Source organism: Rhinolophus sinicus, linkage group LG05 (genome assembly GCF_036562045.2).
Source record: "Rhinolophus sinicus isolate RSC01 linkage group LG05, ASM3656204v1, whole genome shotgun sequence".
NCBI lineage: Eukaryota > Metazoa > Chordata > Mammalia > Chiroptera > Rhinolophidae > Rhinolophus > Rhinolophus sinicus.
The window spans coordinates 15856950-15883346 of NC_133755.1; the positions used below are offsets into that span (position 1 = coordinate 15856950).

At 37.3% G+C, this 26397-nt stretch overlaps 1 protein-coding gene across 5 annotated transcripts in view; it reads left to right on the plus strand.

Moving 5' to 3' along the window:
• NCOA1 (nuclear receptor coactivator 1) overlaps nt 1-26397 on the plus strand; it is a 214645-nt gene that overhangs the window by 85495 nt on the left and 102753 nt on the right. For 4 of the 5 annotated variants that reach the window (XM_074331761.1, XM_019712754.2, XM_074331760.1 and 1 more), the window contains exon 1: nt 18838-18978. The exons of the other annotated variant lie outside the window; for it this stretch is intronic. The gene's annotated coding sequence lies outside the window, so the exon portion shown is untranslated. Of the gene's footprint in view, nt 1-18837; nt 18979-26397 lie in introns of those variants that run through there. 5 annotated transcript variants of the gene reach the window in all.

Consider the following 26397-nt stretch of genomic DNA (forward strand, 5'->3'; position numbering starts at 1 on the left):
TGAATTCCTGATTTGGGCCTATAATGTGACAGGCATCAAGCTGAACACTGGGAGGAATATCTTTACTTTGATTTTGCTCTTTGCTTGTAGTGGTTTTCAATTTTGTTTTTGGATCAGGAACCCCTTGAAGGGTCTGCTTTAAGATGTAGTCTCTTTTCACAAACATTCACACATGTTCAGAGAGTTCGAGGATCTTCTGAAATCCCCTGGAGTTCACAGACTTTGGTTCAACTTCTGCTTTGTAGTTTTTAAGACATTTTTATATGCTTTGTTATTTTTTTAAATAAGAGGTGTGATCAACAAATACAGTGAATGTTTAAATTTTAAAAAGTTTTTTACAGTGAAAGACACATTGCCATTAATCCCCCTCAAAATACTCCCACTTGCTTTGAACACACTTATTCCATCATTCTTGCCACTTTCTGAAGCCTTTCTGGAAGTCCTCTTCTGTGAGTGTCTTTAGTTGAGGTGTTGTGGCTACCTTGATGTCCTGAATCAATTCAAAACCTTTACCTTCTGGGCAGGGTCTGCAGAGAACAAAAGAAAGAAAAGGAACTGAGAACTGTCCCCGAACCCCCCTGCCCAACACACACACTTTCCTACTCACAAATGTCCCTTTTACTCTAGCTAGAAAAGGGGGTTTCTCCTGGAGTTTTTGCTGTATGTGCCCGCTGCATGATTCTGGGACTCTGCCCATCCTCATGTCAAAGTGGTAAATGTTTGTTTTAAAAAAAGAGTAAACTCACCACCATGTTGATTATTAACCTTTGACTTCCCTCCCCAATATTCCTGCCATTGTTTACTTTTTAGAGTCCTCAGGTCATCGCTTTTAGTATTCTCTCCAGAGTTTTTAGTTGTAGTTGAGAGAATAGGGGTGGGGCTCGGTTCCACCCTCTTAACCGCCAGATCCGGCACCACCCAGTTCAGCAACTTCCCAAAGCTGAGATAAGCAACTTTCCAACCACAAACTTCCCCAAGACAGTGAATCCCCCCACACCTGCATGCGCACACAACGGTGAGTTGACCACCATACAACCTTCCTGGTGGAGGTAGTGAGCAATGCCGCCATCTTGAACCTACTGAGCATGCGCCCAGACCTTGGCATCCAGTGCGCCTGCGCAAGCACCGTAACAAGAAAGAAAGGATCAACCCAGCTGAAGTTGAGCCCTCCCTTACTCTGCCCTATGTAATGCCCCGAGCCGCCGGCCTGAGCTTCCTTCTTTGTTCTGGAGCATAAGCCGCAATAAACCTTGTCTGAGATTTTGGTTTGGCCTCCTGTCAATTTCTATTACATAGAGAACCTAAGAACCCGAGGTCGGTAACACAGTCACTGGAAACAGACTATAACGGGCGTATTCCATCTTGGTCTTCACTGAAAGTCATTTCAAAATTTTTTGTTTTATTTTCTAAAAATTCTTGTTCTTTGATTACTGTATTTTACAAACATATTTTTCTTGTTTCATGGATATTTTAGCCTCTTGAATCTCTGAAGATACCAATGAAAGTTAAGAACATTTAATTTCTTTTTCTTGCCTTAATCTCTTTTCTTTGGGTCATCGTGCCCCTGCTTTTTGACCTTAGTGTCTCTCAGTTTTTATTAAGGAGCTGGTGATTCTTGGCTATTCTCCTTTACAGTGTTTTCAAATAAAGGTTTAAATCAGTGGTTGCCCAACTTGAATATATATAAAATCCCTTGGAGATCCAGTTTAAATGCAGATTTTTGGCCTCACAAAAATGTGATTCAGTAAGTCTGGGGTGGGGCGCCTGAATACTTTAGATGATTTGGATACTGGTAATATGTTTGTAAACTGGTGCAATTCTGTTAAGGTCAGTATTCTTTAGAAAGCATTGTCTTCATTGAATTTCATCCTGACCGAAGGGCTCTGCAAGTTGCTTCCCCACTTGCTCTGGTGAATGGGAGGTGGATTTCTCTTCTTCTTTATCATGCACTTGCAGAGACAAGGCTAATGAGTTGGGACCTGTCCCTCCTTCAATTTCTGCTATAGGGAAGGAACTATCTGCAGGGAAACTGCCTATTCTGAGTTGTGTTGCCTTTTATTTATTTTTTTCTCCATCGAGATTGCCCCTTGCCTGCTAATTATCTCCATCTCAAAGTTCACACTAAAGCCCTCTGACAAAGACTTTAGACTTATAGTAAATGCTGTTTTGACTATCAGAATGGTACTGGTCATCTTTGGTGGTTTTTCCCAGTTGTTCTGTGGCCTGCCTATGCTCCCACACCCTCCTGACATGAGGTGTTGAAGGAGAAGTGGTAGATGAATGGACTCAGTCTGCCATCTTGCACTGAAAGTCCACTGTTACTTTTAAAGCGATTGTTGGTTTCTAATGTGCCAAGAAATATTTCTTTTGAATGCTCACATAAAACATACATCATAAAACCTGCAGGAATACAGCTTACTCACACTCATTCAGGTGTTCAAAGAAAATGTAGCTTTATTTTTCTATAACTAAACTTTCTTTCTGATGAACCCTGGTCCCTGGGTAACTGGAGGAAAATTACCAGTCTTACTCCAATCTGGTAAAACTAAGTCTTACCCAGTAATTTAAATCGATCTCTGGATATTTCAGTTTCTGTTTGGGTTTTAATCTTTCAAGTATCATCTCTTCTCTCACACCTTTCCATAGTGGAACCCAGACTTATGGGTTGGGTGTGTATGGCTTGTGTGACCTTGTGGTGGTGGAAGGGTAGGACCCTCAGTCTTCTCTGGTTTCTCACTAATCTCTCCTTTAAAGTAACTGGCCAGGCTTCCTGGAATTGTGACTACTAGGGTGCGACTAGAACTGTCCTTGGGTGTTCTTCAGATCGCTGCAGCTAAAGTTTACAACTGATGTTACTTGAGATCTGTTTTGTTGGTTCCCAGGATGTGTTGGCCATCTTCCCAGGTGTCACAGATAACCTGAGGTCTGGCTAGGGTTTTCCATCAACCCTCTAGCCAGGTGGTCTCTTTTCCAGGCCTCTGCTATGGAGTTACTTTGCCCCTATCACAGTAACCTCTTCTGGCAAACTCACCATCCAGCATCTTAAGTTACTTTTCCTATTACTACTTCAGAGCATACAGGAATTTCCCATAGGAGAAAGGGAGATTCCAGAGCCAATCTCACACCCTTCCTTACCCTGATTGTGCTCCTGTGCATTGTTTTGATGTGATTATCTCCAGCTTGTGTGAGGTGTGTGTGAGAGGGGAGGTAAGAGGTTGGTGTGTGGGGGGGCGGGAGACAGGATGCTCCTGGAAGGCAGTCACTTTGCACAGTCTCAGCAGGAAGCAGCGCAGAAGCCGTTCCAACTCCCAGATTTCCTCATTCCATCAAATGTTCCTTTTCTTTTGCGGCCTCTTCCTGGATAGGGTAATGGGAGTACTGGTCTAATTACTTCCTTTTCCTTTCTCTGTCTTACTTTATCTCTCAATCCTTTGGCCAGAATCAGAAATATGAGGCTTTAATTTACACTTTCTCTAGGTTTTATTCGTCTACCCTAGAGAGCAGGCCTTATGTTCTAGCTGTCATGTCTGCTCTTCAATGTGGCAGAAACTATATAATCTGACTCTTTCAGGCTTGGTCAGAAAATATTAGAATTCTAAAAAATTCCTTCTTTGGGAAAACCAGACTTTTCAAGTCATAGCTTACTGTAAAATCCTTTCTTTAATTAAGAAGGTGAGTATAAGTATTTCTAGTAAATGAATAAAATATTAATATTTCTTTCTGTTTTCATTCCTTAACTTCTCCAAGGTGATAGATGCTACTCATAGAATAGTAGGGAAGTCAGTAGAAAGAAATGCAAAGGAAAAGCATATTACTAACTGTTCTCATAATCATTGGGGTATATCTATTCTCATTCTTCTTCCTTTTCAAAATTTCCTTGGGTTTTCTTACACATTTTACCCTTTTAATTATAGTATAGATTCTTATGTGATTGTATTTCTAAGCATATTTTAGTTTTGATTTGATTTGTATTACACCTATAATTTTGGGATCAGTTTGTATCTCGATAATAGTTTTCCCAAACAGGAAAATAGACTATGTCTCTATTTTTCCTGTCTTCTTTAAATATTTATCAATAAGGTTTTATAAAATTTTGAAATGTGGCTTTAAAATAATAGGCCTCATTCTTTTTACATGAATCATGTGTGTGTGTGTGTGTGTGTGGTTAGGAGAGTAAAATCCAACTTACAACTCAGTTCCTTCTGCCTTGTAACTCATTTCTTGTGTGTCCCCATAGTACTTTGTTTACTTGTCTTTTCTTGAATTCCTCATATTTCTGTTTTCTAGAGTGTGATCAACTCAAGGGCAGGGACTCGGGTATTTCTTGTCTTTATTTGCCTCAGTGCTTAACAAATTCCTGCTCACAGTGATGGGCATGGGGGGATCAGCAATTCCTACAGTCCTCCCCTGATTTGTTTTTCCCCATAGTACTTACCACATTCTAATGTAATATATTGTTATTTGTTTTATTTGTCGTCTGTCTCTTCCCACTAAATTATAAGTGCCACGAAGGCAGGGATTGTTAGCTGTTTTGCCATAGCATTTCTGACACCTAGTAGAAGAGTATCTGGCACAAAGGTGACCAGATTATTTGTGAAATGATGAACTACTGAATTGTTCGAGTATAGATAATTACCTAATTATACTGTATGAGCTATAAAATATGATAGGTATAAACTTCTGGTATAGAAAAAAAATAAATGTAATTATAAAGGTGTAGAGTTTAAAAGCTAGAAAGACCTTAACACTTTGTAAGCGGGCATTTTCCCGCCAAATCGCGTCGTAACGCGGGGCTTTTTTAACATTTTCTCGCCAAAATTAGACTTTCCGTAAAATATTCATATCTTTCGATCTATTTGATATTTTTCTATGAAACTTTCAGTGTTTTAGTTTAAAAAGAGGTCTCTATTTATTTACTTTGCAAAATTTTTGCCGGTTCCAACTAGAGGCGATATGACGAGTTTACTCGTTTCCCGCAAACAATGTGTTTTAATATTATCTAATTCTATCCCATTTTGTGAAATGACCAAGAGGTATATGATTATGGTTAAGAAAAAACACAAATTCTGGAATAAGATTGGTCTAGGCAAGTTACCTGGTCTCTTATGCCTCAGTTTCCTCATCTGCAAACTAGGAATAATTGTACCTTTCTTGTAGATTGTTCTGAGACATGTATAAGACAAAGCATATTTACTCTTAGCCTACTGCCTGGCTCTTAGTGAGGGCTCAATAAAGGTGGTGTTCGTGATCACTATTTGGAATATTTTTCATCTGTAGCTTGTGGATGTGAAGTACCTTTAGTTTTTGCTAGGGCTTTAATCCCAGCAGTGTGCCAAACCCCCACATTCTCTGGATTGATGCATCTGCCCTTGCTTTGGCCTACAGAACATTCTTCCTTGGCACCCTTTGCCTATTTAACACCTACTTATCTTTCAGGTCTCTTCTTATTTCTTTCATTTTTTAACTTGTATGTTGAAACTTTCTAAACATATACCAAAGTAGAGTGTCCATTACCCAGCATCGATAGTGTCAGCGTTACGTCGCTTTATATATCAAAGCTTTTCTTGATATCCCAGTAAATGCCCTTTAGATTTTTTCCTTCACATCACATTAAAACAATTTGCAATTGTGTATTTAATTTTTATTTTCTCCATTAGATTGTAAATTCCATAAATTCATGAGTTTTGTCTTCTTTCTTTATTGTGATACACCCAGCATCTTACACAGTGCCTGAAACGTGATAGGCACTGTTTATGAATGAATTATTTAATGCCTGAGAAGTTGCTAAGGGGTTTGCAAAGAGGAACATTTGATGAAAACCTTTTGACTGACAAAGGTTGAGAAGAATTACTTGGGTGGCTTTTTAATAGGTACCTTCGTAGGCTCAGATTCATGTACTTCTAAGCAACCATGTGCTCTTATTTTGTTTTTTCCAACTAAGCTGCTCTGCTGGAAAAAGCAAATTCACTGACTTCTTGGCAAGACTGTTAGTTGAGTTAATAAGATATTGTTAGTTGTTAATGACTAAATTAGCTTTTGGGGATAACTGTTAGAGAAGGTAAAATGATCCATTGAGGTACTAGACCTGTAGGGCTGAAAAATCAAGCACCTCTGGCTCTGGAAAGAAGTAACAATCTTTAGGTCCTTGCCCAGCCTCTTGTTACCACAGCTTCATTTGATGAAAATCAAGAAAACTGTTTTTCTCCTCAAATTGCTATCCCCGCCTATTTTTTTTGTGCTGTTTTGAAGCAGTAACCATGGTTACTAGTAAAGGCTCCTTGGAGCTTTAAAAACATCAGTCAGTTTCACAGCTGGAGGCAGAGTGATCTAGATAAAAGCATAAGAATAAAGCTTACTGTGGTTTTTTTCCCCCCTGTTAGAATTGAGTTCTTTCATTAGGGAGCACTTTGCATGAAGTGAAGTGTTCTTTGTTCCCACTAGAGTAGACAACATTTTCATTTAAATTAACAGTAAGTTAGCACCTGGCTCCTTTTTAGAGTCAGGAAAGGGAGGTAATGCTACCACTCACCTGTCCTCCACCTGAACCTACCCTCTCTCTATCCTCTCCTTTCTCTTCTCTATTTCCTTACCACCTTCCCTGGGCCAATAGTGAGTGCTAATAATACTGACATTTGAGGCTCAGATGGATAAAAGGCTGTAAAGTTGCAATTTTGGATTAATGGGGAAAACAAGGAAGGCAGGAGCGTTAAAACCTTGATATAGTGCTACCAGGAGCATATTTGCCAGGATCAAGAATGAAGAAGGGCTAGGTCTTGTCAGAGGACCAGAATAAGTGATTTCTAGAAGTAATGTTTAGAAGCAAATACTGTCTTGAGGGGTGCCACTGTTGAGAAGGGAAAGAAAAATCTATATTTATTAAGCATCTAGTATGTATTGAATACCTGCATTAGTGCTTTCTATTGTATCATGCTCTCTCTTATATTAGGCTGAAAGGACTCAGAAATTTAAAATGACATATAAATGTTTTCTTCGTAATGATTTTCTACTCTGAAACTATGCCACCTTAGGTTATAGCTGGTGTATATCACCTTGTTTCGTGATATGATCTAGACCAGGTTGGCAAACTACAGCCTATGGGCCAAATCTTGCCTGCAGCCTGTTTTTTGTGAGTAAAGTTTTATTAGAACACAGCCACCGTGCTCATTAGTTTATGTATTGTCTGTGGCTGCTCTTGCACTTTGAAGGTAGAGTTGAATAGTTGCTACAGAAACCTTATAGTCTGTAAAACCTAAAATATTTACTATCTGGGTCTTTACAGAAAAGTTTGCCATTCCCTGATCTAGATGGAACGGATCAGTTCATCTTGGACAGATATGGGAATGGCTATATTGGGAGGAAAGCAAGTACGCTCTTAGGTTATATTCCTTGTAGATATTAGAATAGTGGCAGCATGAAACGGGAGTGCTGGGGATTTGGGTGAAAGTGGTGGGCTTTCTGAGCCCTTTTTAATCTTAAATCCAAACCTAAACTGTGAAAGGAAACCTCAAATGTGTAAATACTGTGATTTTTTTTGCACATTTCTTTGCCGTTTTCTATTCCTACATACATACCTGTTCCATAGTCTCACTTGGACTTATTCAAATTCTGTTACTCGTTCATATAGTCACATCAACATAGACATACATAAGTATTTTAATTGGAAGTGAGTTTGGAGGTCATCTGCTCCAACACCTTTATTTTACGGATGGCAAAAACTGAGTCCCCTAAGAAGTTGTCATATGCCTGATTTTTACAAAAAAAAAAAAAATAGGTTAGTGGTAAATCCTGGGAGTAAAAACCTGTTTTTTTTTTTACTACTTTCCTACTGTCATACGTAGAGGTGTTCACATATAAAGTCTACCCTGAAAGATCTCACCCAATATAGCTTTAGTTCTAAGTAGGACTTCTTAGAAAACTTAAAGAAACAGCTGAAGAGGAGAGAAGCATTAAATCTAGATTCTAATTTAATTCTTCTACTGACATCTTTACAATTTTTAGTAAGTGCACCATTCTTTGAAGACAGATGTAAGACTCTAGAAGATAAATTAGGTTTGTAAGGATGATTGTAGACTAAAATCCAGATACGAGGTATGACAATTAAGTTTGAAAACTTGCCACCATGCGCTTTGTACAAACAGCTCGGTGAGGTTTCATAACCTTGGTATATCAGTATCTCACAGCTGTGTTCGTGTCGACGTGTGGCGGTGTTTTGCTGAGTGGCGTTCATTATTGTTGTTGCGTGTTTTTGTGTGCTGTTGCGAGAATGTTTGAGCTTGAATTAGAGCAATGAACAAACACTAAATTTCTTGTTAAACTTGGCAAGAGTGGAAGTGAAATCAGGGACATGTTAGTCCAAGTTTATGGGGATAATGCTGTGAAGACAGTGGCAGTGTTCAAATGAGAGATGTCAGCGCGGCCAGTAATGAACAGAACTGACAAAAACATTGCAAAACTTCCTCGAATTGTATATCAAAATCGTCAGCTAACTGTGAGAAGCATAGCAGACCAAATAAACATCGATAGAGAAACAGGAAAATCTTAAATGAAAATCTTGGCAAGAGAAAGGTGTGTGTAAAATGGTCCCGAAGGAGCTCACCGATGAACAAAAGCAAAGGAGAGTTGAAGTTTGCCAAGACCTCCTGGAGAGGCAAGACGATGTTTTGGGCCATGTTACCACTGGTGATGAAACATGGGTGTATTAATACGACCCTGAAACAAAGCGTTAAAGTGTACAATGGAAGTCAGCCAATTCTCCATGACCAAAAAAGTTCTGTCAGTCCAAATCAAGAGTCAAAACAATGTTGCTAACCTTTTTTGGCATCAGAGTGATTATTCATCATGCATTTGTACCAACTGGACAAACAATTAACCAAGTTTACTATTTGGAAGTGCTGAAAAGACTGTGTGAAAAAGTTAGACAAAAACGACCTGAACTTTTTACCAACAATTCATGGCTCTTGCATCATGACAATGCACCAGCTCACACAGCACTGTCTGTGAGGGAGTTTTTAGCCAGTAAACAAATAACTGTATTGGAACACCCTCCCTACTCAACCTGATCTGGCCCCCAATGACTTCTTTCTTTACCCAAAGATAAAGGAAATATTGAAAGGAAGATGTTTTGATGACTTTCAGTACATCAAGGGTAATATGATGACAACTTTGATGGCCATTCCAGAAAGAGTTCCAAAATTGCTTTGAAGGGTGGACTAGGTGCTGGCATCGGTGCATAGCTTCCCAAGGGGAGTACTTCCAAGGTGACCATAGTGATATTTAGCAATGAGGTATGTAGCACTTTTTGTAGGATGAGTTTGCAAACTTGTCGGATTGTGTGTGTGTGTGTGTGTGTGTGTGTGTGTGTGTGTGTGTGTTAGAGAGAAAGAGAGATTTTAAAGAATTGGCTCTTGCAGTTGTGGGGGCTGGCAAGTCTAATCTGCAGAGCAGGCCAGCAGGCTGGAGATCCAAGGAAGTGTTGATGTCGTAGCTCAAGTCTATAGACCGCCTATAGGCAGAATTACCCTTTCCTTGGGAGACCTCAGTCTTTTTTCTCTTAAGACCTTCAACTGATTGTAATAGGCTCACCCACATAATGGAGAATAATCTGCTTAATTAAATTAAATGTTAATTTCATCTAAAAAACATCTTCACAGCAAATTCTAGACTGGTGTTTGACCATATATCTGGGTACTTGGCTTAGCCAAGTTGACATATAAAATTCACAATTACAGGTACAAAGAAAATGATTAACTTCAGTGGGGGGAAAATTCCTCAGCATTTTCGTAAATGAAATCAGCTATGAAAAAATTGGAAAAGTATAAGGAACACTAAATTAAAATAAGAAACAAACATGCATGGCTATGCCCAGGAATATATTCATGTATTAGAATCTTACACTCCTCATTCTCTTCTTTAGTCTGTAAGTTTCAAAAAATCCATGAAAGGGCGGCCGGATGGCTCAATTGGTTGGAGCATGAGTTCTCAACAAGGTCGCCGGTTCAATTCCCGCATGGGATGGTGGGCTGCGCCCCCTGCAACTAAAGATTGAAAACAGCGACTGGATTTGGAGCTGAGCTGCGCCCTCCATACCTAGATTGAAGGACAACAACTTGGAGCTGATAGGCCCTGGAGAAACACACTGTTCCCTAATATTCCCCAATAAAATAACAAAAAATCCTTGAAAGTATATCGGTCAGTTCTTGAGCGTGGTATTGAGATTATCTGTTCTTTCCCATTCGTCATTCTGTGTCTTGTCATTACACTGTGTATGCCTCTGTTTTCGTTGCTTTGCCCTAGGTACTAACAGTGGCATTATTTGGAATGCTCCTTGGTCCAGAGCCACATATTCCTATGCCTGTCAGTGTGCTTTAGCCTACCTCCTCTTGCTTTCTTTCCAGATGGGAGATTCTTTCAATGATAGTATTTCTTCCAGTTCCTGCTTCTCAAGCCCCATTCTCATTTTTTGTTCTCCAAACCTTATTGCCTCTTACTGTTACTGCTCCCATGGTAAATCTTTTCTTTGGATTTCATTTATATCAGTTTTATGGCATGCATAGAACTTCAATTACTGAAAAATAAAAACCATTTATATTCTGTACCTCAGTTTTCATCAAGTCAAACTGATTTTCTTTCCAAGTCTCTTTGCAAGGTTTCAGTGCATGTATCATCTTACCATAACAAAATAATGTCTGGTATTGTTAAAGTTTGTCACTTACAAAGTTATTAAAGAATGGAATATTTAAAATATTCATGCTATTTACATGGAAAACTTTACATAATTCTCTCTATAGCTTCAGTGTTTTTTTCCTTTAATAATACTGTTTATTTATAGCCAGTGAAGCTACATTTTTAACAATCCTGGGAGAAAAGGGTTTAACAACTCCTAAAGATCTTAATCCCACTTCTTTCCCTGACATTTTTATTAATTAGAATTCCTCTGGAGATCATTCTTTGGAAAACAAACCCTCCTTACTCCCACCTTTAGCCAAAAGGTCAGAGGACAAGTATTCCTTCCTGTGCATGGACTTTAATCTTGGTTAGAATTATAATCTCTTCCCCCTTAATTATTCCTCATTACTACACAAGTAGTTTTAAAAAACACCCACTATAATTAAAATTCAGGAAGAGCGCTGAGATTGCAGTGTAGCTGTCAGCTGTTATATTAATTATAATTTACTGAATGGTCATGTGATTGGGAAAGAATAGGAACAAGTAATTGGATGGTTAACCAGTAAAGTTTTTAAATAAACTCTAAATTCTTTTCTACGTTTATGTAATAAATTGTAGTTTCTTGAATAATAGTTCTCTAGGTAATCAAGATAATGTATTTTGGTTAATAAGTAAGAAATAAGTAGGGTTATTTGAAGTATTTGAGTTACTCTGTATAAAATACGGTTCTCTAATCTCCCTAATCCATTTAATAAAAAATACATTGCCCTCCACCAAAAAGTAGATTTAAAAATATTGTTTAGTATGTTAAACTGAACCAAGCAGTAGTACGTATACCCAACCTAAAAAAATGGAATTTTACCAGTGCAGTGGACACCCCCTGTGTAAGCCTCCCTCAGCTCATCCCTCTTCCTGTCTCTCCCCAAGTGTAAACATTAGACTGAATTTTGTGTTATTCTTTCCATTTTTTAAAAGTAAGTTATATTGCATATATATTTATGCCTAGATAATGTAGTCAGTTGATTTAATTATTTTTGAACTTTATAAAAAATGATTTATTGTGTATGTTCTTCTTAAGATCTGCTTTTCATTGTTGATCAACACAATTGTTTTTGTTTTTTCTATCATGAACAGTACTGCAATGAGTATTCTTGTCTGCGTCTTGTGGTATACATATGCAAAAGCATCTCTACCTAGGCGTAGAATTGCTGGGCCATAGGGATGTGCATGTTCAATTTCAGATAATGCTAAATTATTTTCCAGTTTGGTTTGTAGCATAAGGTGGCTATATGTACACTAAATATTTCCTCTTCTTCCTGGGCACAGAATTGGGTTATATTTTCCACCTCCCTTGCGTTAAGAATATTCATTTAAATGAGTTTGAGCCAGTAGAATTGAGGAGAACTAATGCATGCCACTTTCAGGCTTGGCCCACAAAAATCTGCCATATATGATCATCTAGTTTCTCTTTTCCTATCTTCTGGCCAAGTTTTGTTTTTTCTGTACCAATTACTTCACCCTTTTCCCCAGCGTGAGTTTACTGTGGCACCCCAGGACAACTTGCATTATATTTTGGGAACCACAGAACTAGTTAGTTCCTGAATTTTGGAGAGTGAATAGTTGGAATGTGGACATTGAGGAATATTGCATTTTTTTCCTGTTTGATACATCTTATAAAGTAAATAAGGCAAGTTCAGTAACAAAGGATTTCAGTCGTATTGTTAGTAAAATTTGCTCTATTAATTCATTTTCTATGTTGAGATTTGGATTGTGAGGGATACCAGTATTTTATTTAAAATTTCGCACCTATGTTCAAGAGTGAGATTGAAATTATTTCTTTTCCTGGTACTGTTTGGTTTGGGTATTAAGGTTATACTGGCCTCATAGACCGACCTGGGGAATGTTTCCTCTTTCTGGAAAACTTTTTGGTAAAAGTCAACTATTTTGTGAGATTTTTTGGCAAAATTTATTATGATTGAATTTTCTTTTCTTTATTTGCTTATTTATATTTAATGTAATACCATACAATACACCTTTAAGACCAAACAATCTTATATAAAGAATACAAAACAAAGTCTTCATATGGAGTTAATTCTAAGTAGTTCTATCACTCATTCCCCAAGTTATGTACTTTTAAAACTAACTCATGGTTTTGGAGATTTTCACTATTGATTTAGTTTCCTTGGTGGTTATAGGATTATTAAGTCTTCCCATGTCTTCATGGTTAGTCTTTAAAACAAAAAACAAAAATTTTTTTTTTTTGGAATAATTTTAGATTATTCCAAATATCGCTGACTTTTTGCGTGAGTGCCTTGTTCACTCAGTTTTTAGGAATATCCACAAGTATAGATGATTCAGGCATCAAACTCTCCTGATGTGTTTGTTAAAGCTGAGAGGTAAATTTTCCTTGATGTTTGCATTGGAGGGCTTTTTAATGTTTGAATTCATCCTTTTTCTGGGTTTTTGTCCTTCTTGGTCCCTGACTTTGTCTGATGGTCTTTGATCTACCTGACTTCAGGAGGCTTGAGCCTTCTTCCTTCGTCCCTCCCCTCCTAGATGATGGGGATCCATATAGGCCCCCTGGAGTATCTGGCAGCTTCACTTACTTTTCTATCTGCTCTCTTGATTTGTTTTCATTCTTGACATTAGTGGTTTCCCCTTGCATTCTTTACGAGGTATTCAACATTGAAAAGGGTAAGTTTTATATTTTATTGAGCAGTTTTAAATGCTGTAGAACAGAAATGTTTTAAGATCTCCAGTCTAGCACATTTCAGGGAATGGAAATCCTCTTGGAAATTTTTCAAAGAATAGGTTCTAGAGCCATCCCAGACCCACAAAGCAGAATCTCCAGGATGCAGGGACTGCAGGTGTGTTTATAACCTTCTTAGATAATTCTGGTGCACTATAAGGTTTGAGAACCACCAACATAGAAAAAGTTAACAACTTCTTTGTGTAAACTTGAATATTAGTAGCTAATGTTTATTGAAGTTAAGGTAATATACGTAGTAGGCATGCAGTATTCCTAGCTATTAATACTATTATTATGGGGTGGGCTCTATTTTAAATCCTTCACATGTATTTTCATTTATTCCTCACAACCCTATAGCTACTAGTAGTACCACCTCCATTTTATAAATGAGCAAATTGAAGCACAGAGAAATTAAATTATCCAAGATTACACAGCTAGTAGGTAGCACAACTGATGTTTGAATCCAGATAGTCAATCTAATTCCAGAGCATGTAAGCTTAACCCACCATCTCTGCAGTCTTCCAGATACTTCACACTTTATTGATTCCCAGAAGGGATCTAACTTTGCAGACTATAGGAAGAAAAATATGCTTGAATCATTACATATTCATGTTCATTCCATATAGATATTGGAGAAGTAGAACAGTTTAGTAGAAACAACCTTGACTTACAGTGAGACACACAGATATGAATCTTTCCTCAGCTGTAGCTATGAGAAAGTAATTTATTTTTTTCTGAGCTGTTATTTTCTCATTGGTAAAGGAGGATAAATATTTTTACTTCATAGAAATTTTGAAGAAATAAAATTAAATAGAACCTGTAAAACATTGCTTAACGCACGATGGTGGATGGTCAGTATGAGGAGTCCAGGTATCCTCTCAGAAAATCATGTTGACTTGCGTACAGGAGATTGTAGGAAGCCTTAGTCTAGGGCAATGCTGGTAGAGCCGTTGATGGTAGTGGTGGGACCATGCTGACTGTCTCTGTTGAGAAAGTACTAGTTGCCAAGCACTGCCCTAGGTTCCGGAGACACAGTAGTGAGTAAGATACAGCCTTTCTGCTCTCCAGAAGGTTGTAGTCCACTTGGGGGGATCCAGACAGACACGTAGACAAATGCTTTGCTAGATGCTATAATGGGGGTAAGCATAGGGTGCTATGGAGGCACATGGGAGGGTTACTCAGCCAAACCACAGCAGATGAGGAGTGGCTTCCTAGAGGAAGGAGAATAATAGTGTGAGGGATTAGATTAAATCCAGGCAGGAGGGAAAACAAAGGCTGGTAGAAATTTGTCATTACTGCAAAGGTGTCCTAGTTCATTAATGAAAACACCAGGGATACTAGGAAAGTATGTTTTTATCAGATCAGTGTTGAAATATTAAGAGATTAGTTTTAGGTTTGGCTTTACTACAGCAGAGAGTTTTTAAAAATAAAATGAAAATGGCACTATTTGTATATAATATTGAAATGTCTATCAAATAGCACTTTCTGAGGTCTTATATACACAACCTACATACTCATTATTTAGTACTATTGTCACATTAGGTTATACAAGTACTTCTGAGAGAGCAAGGGGAACAAAGGAACTGACTACAGAGAATGATAATGATGATTTGTGAATTGGGGTAAATATCTGTTTGCACATTTCCCTTTCTCTCATCATCCTGATTCACATCTGATGGAAAATTATTTGTCTGAGTGGCTCATTTACAGTATATAGTTTTAATTTACTATAGTACATACTCTGGTATGGATTTGATATTAATCAACAAAATTGTGTTTTAAGATTCCTTTTCATCTTTTTCTAGTGCACCTTCCCAATAAAGAAACATACTTAGAATGTGTAAGGGAAAGACCACTCCCTTGGCAAAACTGGGATAAGAAGAAAATGAATAAAGAATTCCTTGGGAGGGAAGGAATGTGGGTCTAGAAGAAAGAAGAGGATGTTGAAATGGGCCTTTGTAATGGATGAAATGATAGGGATTAGAAGAATAATGAATGATGTAGGTCTTTAAAAATACCCTTTAAAAATACCCCTAAGGTACACAGCCTCTTTGCATGTTCTAGCAGCATGTGACTTGGCTCTCCTGCAACTCAACTTGTATATCATATGGATAGAGGGGCTCCCTCTAAGTCCTGTGCTTTTTTGCAAGAGCATCCACTGACTAGAGCTTGGGAAAGTGGAGCAATTGGTACGAGTATTTGGAAACACTGGAAACCAGTTTTTGGGAGACTAAAACCCTTAATCCCTGAGGGGTAAGCACAGAGTAGAAAGAGGCAGGGGAAAATGAAATCAAGTTTGTAAAACTTAGTTCTAGAAAAGATACTTAGGAGAGTTTGTAAAATGAGGTTGAAATTGTGAACATGTTTACAGTGATAATAAATCTTAGAATAGGACTAGCCAAAACCTTGAAGGGAGAAAAACAACTTTAGGCCACCCTCCAAAAAATTTTATAGTGCTGTCCCACAAATTTTCTTCGATGTTGGATCTTTATGGCATGAAGTTGGGGGAAGATAGTAGACTTAATGAGCATAAAATCATATAGGTTCATGATTGTGGTGGTGTTGGAATATGTTGAATCCCTGTTGTCTTTGGGTTAAGTATTTGTGCCTCACGGGGGTTTAGTTTAGCAAAGACTCTTGACTACCTTTGGATACTTTTCTAAGAGTTTGTTTTGTCTTAAAGGGATTGTGATTATGCAGGTTCAAAATAATTCTCAAAAGTGGACGTTATGATCTCTCTACCCTCAACTTTTGCCGGTTTCCTCCTCCTACCTGTATTCTTTTCTCTGCCTTTTTTTTTTCAACTTGATCTTCCCGCTTTAACTGTCCCCTTCCTTAAATATTAGATTGTTTCCACAATAATTCATTCTCCTGTCTTCACACTTTTTTCCTTTGTCATCTCATCCATTCCACTACCACCAATAGCTCAGTGAGTTAAAAAACCTTTATATCCCACTTCTTTGGAAATCAGCTAGATTTATCTACTTGGGTGTCATATTCATAATTTATGCATACATAACTGAATACATTAGCCTCTCCCTCAGACATCTCTTATCTCCTATAAACTCAGTCTTGGCTAAAAGGCATTAATATTCATCCAGTCTCCCATGCCAGGAAACTTGGTGTTTGTAGGAGCTTATTCAGAGAATATAATTCTGAATGTAAACAAAGTTTTAGCCAGAAAGATGTCTCATCATAGTATTGTTTTTAATAGTGAAAAATTAGAACCAATCTAAAGCCCTGCACCACTGCCATGCTTAAAAACTGTGATACACACACACACACACACACACACACACACAGAAATAGTTTACAGACTATGTAGAATATTTAAGAACATTTACATATATATAAATTTCATGAAAAGGTGCTCTTAAACAATATGTATACTATGATACCATTATCATTAAAAAAACTGTACCTATATTTATAGAATAAATATATAAATATACAAATCTTTGCATTGCAGATAAATATACAAATCTTTACATTATGCATCTTTACATATACAAATAAACATACAAATCTTTACATTAATTCTAGGTGGAACAGTTATAGGTGCTTTTTAAAAAAAAGTTACCTGAATTTTCTAGGCTTATGTAGTAAACATGAACTACTTTTATAATTCACATATGCAGACAATTTGGCCTCGTTTTTTCCCATTCTTACTGACTTGGTCCAATGTCTCATTCGCCCTAACTGTTGCTGTGTTAGTCCAGCTGCTCACTACATTGGAATTAGACTATCACAGCAACCCTCTTGCCTCCATTGCTCAGCTGCCAGAGTGATCTTCCTAAAAATCTTAAGCTGCTTGGGTTCTTCCTTCGCTTAACCTTCCCAGTTGAACTAGCTAAATGTTAAATCTCCAAATCCATCAAGAATAAATTTTGAATGTTTTCCTTTGTTAAGATTTGGTCTGAAGACCTTCAGCCAACTGGAATTTAGCCAACTCAAGATTTAATATAACATTTTTTCCTAACCCTAACCAAGTCACTTCTGGCCAGAGCACAGATAGTTATGCCAGATTTAGGGGGTGGGGAAGAGAGGAAGAAAGGGAGAAAGTGGGAGAGAAAACATGAATTGAACTCAGGCATTTGCAAGTTTTTGCTCTTTGCTTGTCCCTTCTGTTCTGCCTCTGCAACCTGTCACACTTTGCCTTTGCTGGGTGTTTTTTGTTTGTTTGTTTCTATTCAAGGGACAATTTATTGGTTTTCTGAGTATTTAGCCAGTAAGAACAAATAGCCAAATAATGAAAATCCATCAGTTTTAGTGCCAATTATTATACTAGCAGATCCTATTAGGAGTATTTATTGAAGCATGTCATGCTAATAGTCCCAGAGTGTAATTATACTTGCAGATTTTCCTTGCTTTCCGGGAGTTTGTAACATGTTCCAGATGGTTAAATAGGAAAGACTAGACATTTTGTACTGTCTTTTCAATTATGATTAAGAATTTGATGTTACTTACTACTTATGTTACCATTATTGCTTTTGTTAGATTAAAACATGAGAAGAATTTAAACAAAATAATGTGGCTTTTTTTTTTTAACTCTTCTGTGGTCAACAATTAACAGGACCTTTCTTAGATTCTTTTCCCCTGTTAAATCATTTAATTGCTTTAATTTAAGCATCATTAAAATGAAATAATTGCATCTTAAGCAGTAATTCTTTTATGAATGTAGTCCTTAATTTATTCTTAGAAAGTATTCACTTGGGTTTATTTTAGATGTAAAATTACATGGAGAGGCTTCTTGAAAACACACAAGACTGAAATAGAATAATTTTCCAAACTGTTAAATGTTTTTTGACCTTTTTCCACAAACTAATATGACTTAGATTCAAAAGCAGTGGGACATATAATTCAGACTTTGCCGATAGTAGTAGTGATGACTTTTCATTCATCTACTCATATTCTCTTCTACCCTTCACTGACCGTTTAGCTGCTCTAATTTGAAAGGCAGGTTACTAAAGAGTAAGCATATAGCCTGTGAACTCAGAATAGAACAGTTAATGGGTCCAGACCCATAACCCTTGGCTTCATTATGACCTTGTATTAACCAGTTTGCTAGCTCATTAATTGATGTGAAGAAATAGGTGTTTTTCAGTAAGAAATAGAATATTCAGTAATCCAGTTTGAGCACCTGCATATATTTTCATAATGTAATTATCATGAGAGGGAAGACAAATTGGTCTTGATCCTTAGGCTACCGTCATCTGTCCTTGAAGTTCCCTTCACGACTTCTTACATACAAGAAAACAAGCAAAAAACATAAAAAGATATAATGCCAAAATTAGGTTTTTAGTGATAAATAATGTAGATTATTCCTAAAGCTTTTGTTGGGATGAAGGGAGTAGTTTACATTCTATATCACCCAGTAAGACTTACTTCCTGTAAATTGCCTTTAAATATCTTTTCATTCTCAGACTTTCCTGGTCCTCATTAAGCTGCCGCATCTGCGCCTCTTCTCGACCTTCTCTCCCTCAACCAACGTCCTTTGTGAGCCTCTTCAGACCCCCTAGTGCTTCTTCCTCAGACCCACTCTGCAAAGTCTTTAGTTTTTCCAGGTAAAATTCTTATCCTTTCTATGAAAAATTTTTAAATTCCTTTCAGCAAGATCAAAGTGAGCCTAAACTAAGACTAAGGCAAGCATGTCTTTGAGGAACCCAGTTTATCTTGCGATAATAAATTGGCATTGAATTGGATTTCTATTTTCATGACTATTGCCAAATTTTATATAATTTGGTTGGTTGAGCATGTGCAACAAATGTCACGATCAAGTTATTATTAACTGTTGAGTATTATGATTCTATCTGGGATTATGGAAAACAATATAGAAATACTTTATTTTTATTCCCGTGTGTGTGTTTTTAAAGTGTTTTATATATTTGCTTGTCTCGTATATAAAAAATTTTTGTATAAAAGGTATGCTATGATGGGATTAATTTTTAAAAGAATGATTCCATTGAATAAAATAGTTTTATATATAAAGAATGATATTTGACTATAAAATTCAATATATGCAAGACCTTTCCAGACATGTCTATATAAGAGTTACATGTGATGAAATTGAAACTAATTAGGGAAAAAAGGGAAAAAAATCTCTCTGGGTTAGTGGTAAGAGATGATAACAGGATATTTGAAAAGCAATTCTACTTTGAATTCCTGAGACCATCTTTCATGTAGTAACTAAGCTAGAATTTTTCCTTAGCCTTTCTTTGCAGTATCCCAGCCTCTGTCTCTTTCACCCATGCCATTTCCGTCATGAGGTGAAAAGAGTTGTTCCTGTGATTCCCCTAATCTTGGAGGCAGGGAGGGTTTACTTATCGCTGACCCTTTTGCTGGAATATGACATTTGAAACACTTTTGTCTTCTTGAAACATTTAGAAAATTGCAGTAATGGTACTTATTCTTCATCTTTCCTAAGGTTTCCTTCATCCTCTTAATATACATCTGATATATTTAAAATCTCTTTAGATTTGTTTTCCCTTTGAACACTTTAACCACAGCATCCCAGTGTGTAATTGGACATGAGTACTGTGTATAGATTCAGATTTCATTTGTGTGTGCGTGTTCAGGCAACTTTCTAAAGCACAGATCATGAATTTGCATTCCCCATAGGTCTAATTTTTACTGATCTCTGTTTTCCTGTATTTTAGGAGGCTATGTTAGGAATTAGTACACACCTTTGTCTCATTTCCCCAAACCTAATGTTTGGCCTTACTCTGTTAGACTGTCAGGTTCTGTTCACGGCATGATATGTGCATGGTCGTACTAGTGACACCTTTGGTCTCCATGTATTTTGACCCAGTAACTCTGTGAGAGGAAAATGCCCGGCCACTCCTAGGCAGTCAGGCGGAATAAACTTGACTGTGTAGCAAAGTGAATGACGAATAAAGGAGAGGGAGAACCATATAGTGCACATTTTAGTGCATGTTGTCCCCCACCTGCCAGTTTCATAGCCAGTCAGTGTACTAGAATTTCACCTAAATAAGAATTAATTTTCTTCCCTTCTGGGGGCAGAAGTAGCTGCAACAGGGAAGGCTCCTGATCCTCGTCTACCAGGGATTCTCAGCCTCTGCATTATTGACATTTTGGGTCAGACAATTTTTTGTTGTGGGGGTCATCCTGTGCATTTTAGGATGTTCAAGAGCATCTCTGGCCCTACCCATTAGATACCAGTAGCACTCCCCACCCTCAGCTGTGACAACCAAAAATGTCTCCAAACATTGCTAAGTGTTCATGGCGGGGCCTGTAGGTCCCAGCTGGGAACTGATGCCCTATACTTAATGCACTTTTGATTATATGGTGAGGACAAGATCTTGGAAGGCAGATTGCTTTTTAGGTATATTTTGATTCTAGAAAGGTAAGTCTAGAAAGGCGATGCCAATTTACATTCCTAACAATGATACAGGACATTGCATATTTCCCTAGACCCTCCTCAATGCTGGATTTTAGCCGTTTTCTTAATCTTTTATCAGTCTGATAGACAAGAAATTACTTTGCCTTAACTTTAAATTAATTCAAACAGTTTTTTAATTAGGTTGGGTATATTCTCATTTTTATTATCCAACTGCATATCAGCTTATGCACATTGCTTAGTTTTGTTACTTGCCCATTTTTCTGGAGATACTAACTTGGTCATTTGTGGGATTATGAGATTGTTTTCATTGTTAGGAATTTTTCATTGTTTCGTGGTCAAAATTATCACTTTTTATTTATGGTTTCTGGTTTAAATTTATAACTAACTTTATGCCTGTGTCTTACCTTATAGATTGAATTTATTGAGATGTCATATATAAGCTACTCAATAGATTTTTAAATTAAATTGAATGTGGAAGAGCATTGGTACTTCTCCAGGGAAAGAGAGAACGTGCATGTGTACATGAGTGTGTGAATGTGTATGTGTATGGATATGCTCATGTGTGTTTACATGGGTACTGAGGAAAAGAGGGCTAAAGACTGAGCTGGAGGTATATCCACATTTACTAGACGTTGTTGGAAGGATACTGAGAAGAAGCTGAGGGCAACTGGTGGAGTACAGTTTCTTAGAGTGCGTCTGAAAGCTCAAGGAGAATATTGACTTTAGGATGACAGAGGGTTCACCTCAAATCTGAGTCAGATTCTATGAGGTCAAACAAGTGACAAGGGTTCAGAGGATTAGAAGGAGTTACAGGTGTCAATTCAGAAAAGTGCTACAGTGAGGACGGGAGGCTTCACCTTCGTAGCAGAGTCTAAGTAACAGGATTTGGGAGATCGAGGTATAGGTTGGTGGGAGAGCCCAGCTTACATGGATTATATATTGAAGGTTCTTACTTTTTCCATTTTTACCAAGGAATTTCTGTTCTTTAGTGTTCCTGGATGTCATCTTATTTTACTTTTCTAGACGCTGGATCTCTGCCTTTTTCTTTGAAAAGATCTTTGCCGTCTTCCTTAAGACAAAGAAAGAGAAAATAAGAAGTATAGGTCTAGAGCCAAAATTCTCCAAATACGGTCTGCAGACTCCTGGGGTTCTGTATTAGTCTGCTTGGGCTGCCATAACAGAATACACACTTGGTGGCTTAAACAACAGAAATTTATTTTCTCAATGTTCTGGGTACTGGAAGTCCAATATTAAGGTGCAGGGTTGGTTTCTGGTGAAGCCTTTCCTCCAGGCTTGCAAAAGCCCACCTTTATGCCGTGTCTTCACATGGCCTTTTCTCTGTGAGCGCACTCTCCTGGTGTCTGTTCCTCCTCTCAGGACACTAATCCTGTTGGATGAAGCCCTGCCGTTAGGACCTCATTTGTGTCTTCTTAAGGCCCTATATCCAAATAAAGTCACTTGGATGTTAGGGCATCAACATACAAATTTTGGGGGGGATGCTATTCAATCCCTAACAAAGTCCCCAAGACTTTTCCATGGGGTCCACAACATCAAAATTGCTTTATTAATAAGACTAAGCTGTTATTTGCCTTTTCTAATGTGTAGACATTTGCACTGAGAGTGCACAAATAATGGAAAGTAAAGCTGGTGACTTACCACAAATCAAGACAGTGGTACCAAACTGTTGAGGTTATTGTCTTCAGTGCTACCTATTTACAGTAAAAGAAAATAAATGGGTTATTAAAAGGCCATTAAATATTCTAAAAATTTATCAGTTTTAATTTACCATACATTATGTATTGATTATCCATATAGATTAAACCTCTTTGGAGTCCTGCATAATTTTTAAAATGTAAAGGAATCCTTAAACCAAAAAAATTGAAAACTGCTGATTTAGGGTAAAGAAGGAGCCACAATATTGTACTAATTTTAGAAAAAAATTTTGTTGTTAATTAAGTAAATTTTCATTTCATACCCTTGAATCATAAAGCAAGTGGTTCTTTTATAATCAGAGAAAGTAAACTTTTATTTTAAGAAAGTAAATTTCTGTATTTCTCTCTAATAAAAAAATAAGAGTTACAAATGTATGCATATTTAATTTCCAGTTGATTCATGCCCCTCCTCTTCCTCTCGTCCTTTGGTCTTTACTGCAGGGGAGAGGAGGCAGGGACAGCTTTCTTCGTCCTGGCCCACTTACTAGCAGTTTTGTGTATGGGTGGTAGGTACAAACTACTGCTAAATGTTGAAGCCAATATATACACAAAAAGTATTTCATAGTTTACAGAACATATAGGGGATTTTGCACAGAATATTTTTCAAGGAAGTGAAAGTGACATTTCTCATAAGTGGATTTTGAGCTGGATCTTGGGGTGCATGCATGAACTGACAGAGAGGAAAAGGGGAGGAGGAGATGTAGATATAGAGCAGGGCCAGGCAAACTCACCTCCGCCAGTACAATGCAAAAGGAGTTGTAGACAGTAAGTAAACAAATGAGCATGACTGTATTCCAACAAAATTTTGTTTATGGACATTGAAATTGAATTTCATGTAGTTTTCTTGGGTCATGAAATATTCTTCTTTTTCCAACCATTTAAAAATGTAAAAACCATTTTTGGCTCATGGGCCATACAGAAATAGGCGGTGGATCCTATGTGGCCTGGGAACCATAGGCTGCTGACCCCTGGGATAGACAATCAGAAGGCTGGCAGTGGTGAGTGACTCATTTGTGGCTGAAGGCTGGTGCATGCCTGGCATGGTGATTTCAGATAAGGTTGGAGGAAAAATGAGGCTGTGGAAATGGCCATTCTAACTGAAGATTTATAAAGTTTTTTTGTCTTTTCAAGGAACTAACTCATACTTTGCCAATTTTCTCTTTTTTTACTTCTCTTTGATTTCTCCTCCTTTGTTATTTTCTTCCTTTTGCGTTCTTTAGATTTACTTGCTTTTTAAATTTTTTCTTAAGATAGAACCTTAGAGAACCTTTTCCTCCCCCTCATATAAGCATTTAAATCTATAAAATCCTCTCCCTTTTAAACACTGCTTTCCCAGTACTCTACACATTTTTGTGTGGTGTATTTTTTACTATCATTTTATTTGAAATATTTCCAAATTTCTCTCCCTTAAAATTTTTTTTTTGCTTCATGGATTATTTAGAAGTATAGTTTTAAACATTTGGAGTTTGGAGGGGGTTTCTAAATGTCTTATGTTAATGGATTTTTTTTAATTTATTCCAGTTGTGTTCAAACAACACATTCTGATGTGTTTAATACTTTTAATTTTATTTTGAGCACAGTTTCTCTTCATGAAACTACCAAATACACTGGAAAAGAGTATGTATTCTGCAAGTGTTGGGCATAGTGTTCTAAAAATGTCAATTAGGTCAAGGTAGTTGGTAGTACAGTTTGAATTTTCTGAGTCTTTGTTTTTTTCTCCCCCAAAGGGGTCTGCTTCTATGATTGCTGAGAGGTAGGTGTTGAAACCTCCAACTATAATGTGTATTTGTTTTTCTTCATTTGATTTAATCACTTTTTGCCCCCTGTATTTTTAAGCTTTGTCTTTAAAGGCTGATAAGAGACCTTGAATGCCAGGTAACAAGAGTGCAAATTCATTCTGGAAACTATGGAAAGGCCTGTGGAGTGGTGACTAGGGATGTGACATTGTGAACATGGGATGTGGGGAATTGTTTCGCAGGAGGCATTGTGTCGTCAGACCAGGGATAGAGGTTAGACGTGTTCCTCAAGTACCTCAGACTTGGCTTGCTAACAGTCTGGAGTGTAATGATGATTTTGAAAACTGAACAAGATGCTGGTTTGATAGACATGGAAGAGAAAGACTTAATGGAATTATTAATGGATTGAATGTAGGAAATGGCAAGGAGAGAACTGCCTTAAACAATTCTAAGAACCTAGAGAACTAGGAAAACGGTTGTATGATTGCTAGGAATCATACAATCAATCTTTCTGGCCCATCACTTTCTGCGTGTTGCCTGGGTATACGAATATAGGCATCATACAGGTAATAATGAGCACTTCAAGATTACTGAAGAAGTTCTTTCTGCCATGTTTTTATTACACATATATTGTGAAACTATTCATTTCTGAAATAATTTTGGGATTAGTTTTTAGTACCATGTTTCCCCAAAGGTAAGACCTAGCCGGACCATCAGCTTGAATGCGTCTTTTAGAGCAAAAATTAATATAAAACCCAGTCTTATTTTACTATAAGACCAGGTATAATATAATATAATGTAATGTGATGTAATGTAACGTAGCATAACGTAACGTAACATGACATAATACAGGGTCTTATATTAATTTTTGCTCCAAAAGATGCATTGGTCCAAAAGAGCTGATGGTCCAGCTAGGTCTTATTTTCAGGGTAACAGGGTATATGCGGTCTCAGCTCAGTTTTTACCCTCACATAGAAACTCTTCTTAATCACTCAATCAAAAGTAGCTCCTCCAGTAACTCTCTACATCAGGTTAACCAGTTTTACTTACTGACCTTTTCCTCCTATTTGAATGTTAGCTTCAAAGACTAAGAACTTCATCTGTCATTCCTCAGCACCTGGTTCAGTGTTTACCACATACTAAGCTCTTAAATATTTGAGGATTGAATGACTCTGCTTGTTACAAAAGAAATGATGGGTAGTGAGTAAAAGAAATGAAAAGAAAATGTTTTATAATTTGATTTTAAAGTACCTGACTCATGGTTATTACCTATATTTTGAAGTTATAAGTCTAGGCCTCTGGTTATCGTCTGATCACCTGCCGATTCCCCCCCCCCCCAAGATACTGTGCGTGTCACTCTATGGAAAGTGATAGGTAAATGTAACCATAGGTTGATTAATTAGCACACCTCATTACATGATTATACTTGACATTGAAAAAATGGAATTATAAAACCTCTAAGCACATATGTCAGTCACTTCTCCATGTAAAAGGAAATATGTGACTTAGAAAAATAAAAAAGAAATATCTAAATACAAATAGTTTTATCGGTTAACTTTAGTGAGTACCTATTCTTTGCTACCCTTGAGAGTATGAAGAGGTAATAAGACAGTCTTTGTCAGTTGACAGTGTGTTGAATAGAGACTGCATGTAGAAAAATGTGTAATGCAAACACTCATCTGATAAAGTCTATGCCAGTTTTAACTGTTACCTAAAGCGATCGATCTCACCTTTTGCTTTGTTTCGGGCCTTAGCAAATGCCGTCTTCTAACACATACGAATTAAAATCCTATCTGAGCATCCTGATACAGTGTTTTGGAGATTTAGAACAGCTTAGCTTTGACAGTCCTCAACAGCTGCCTTCCTTATTTAGTAGAGTTGCTCTTTAGGAAAGAACTAAACACTTGTAGTTTAGGTATTACATTTCATTTTTAGCTCTTTGAATGTGGACTGTCTCCAACACCCTAATGTTTTCTCTTGCCTGTGGCAAAAACAGAGAGATAAATTATATTGCAGAACAATGCCACCGAAATGTGTTTTCTTCAATTAGTAGAGACGAATTTAGCTCTTGTACTACTTTCAGCTTTCTTTCCTCCCTGTGTCCTCACTTCCAAATTTATGCCTAATCCCTTATATAATAATCTAGGACGCCCCACCTCCATGCCATTGATACTG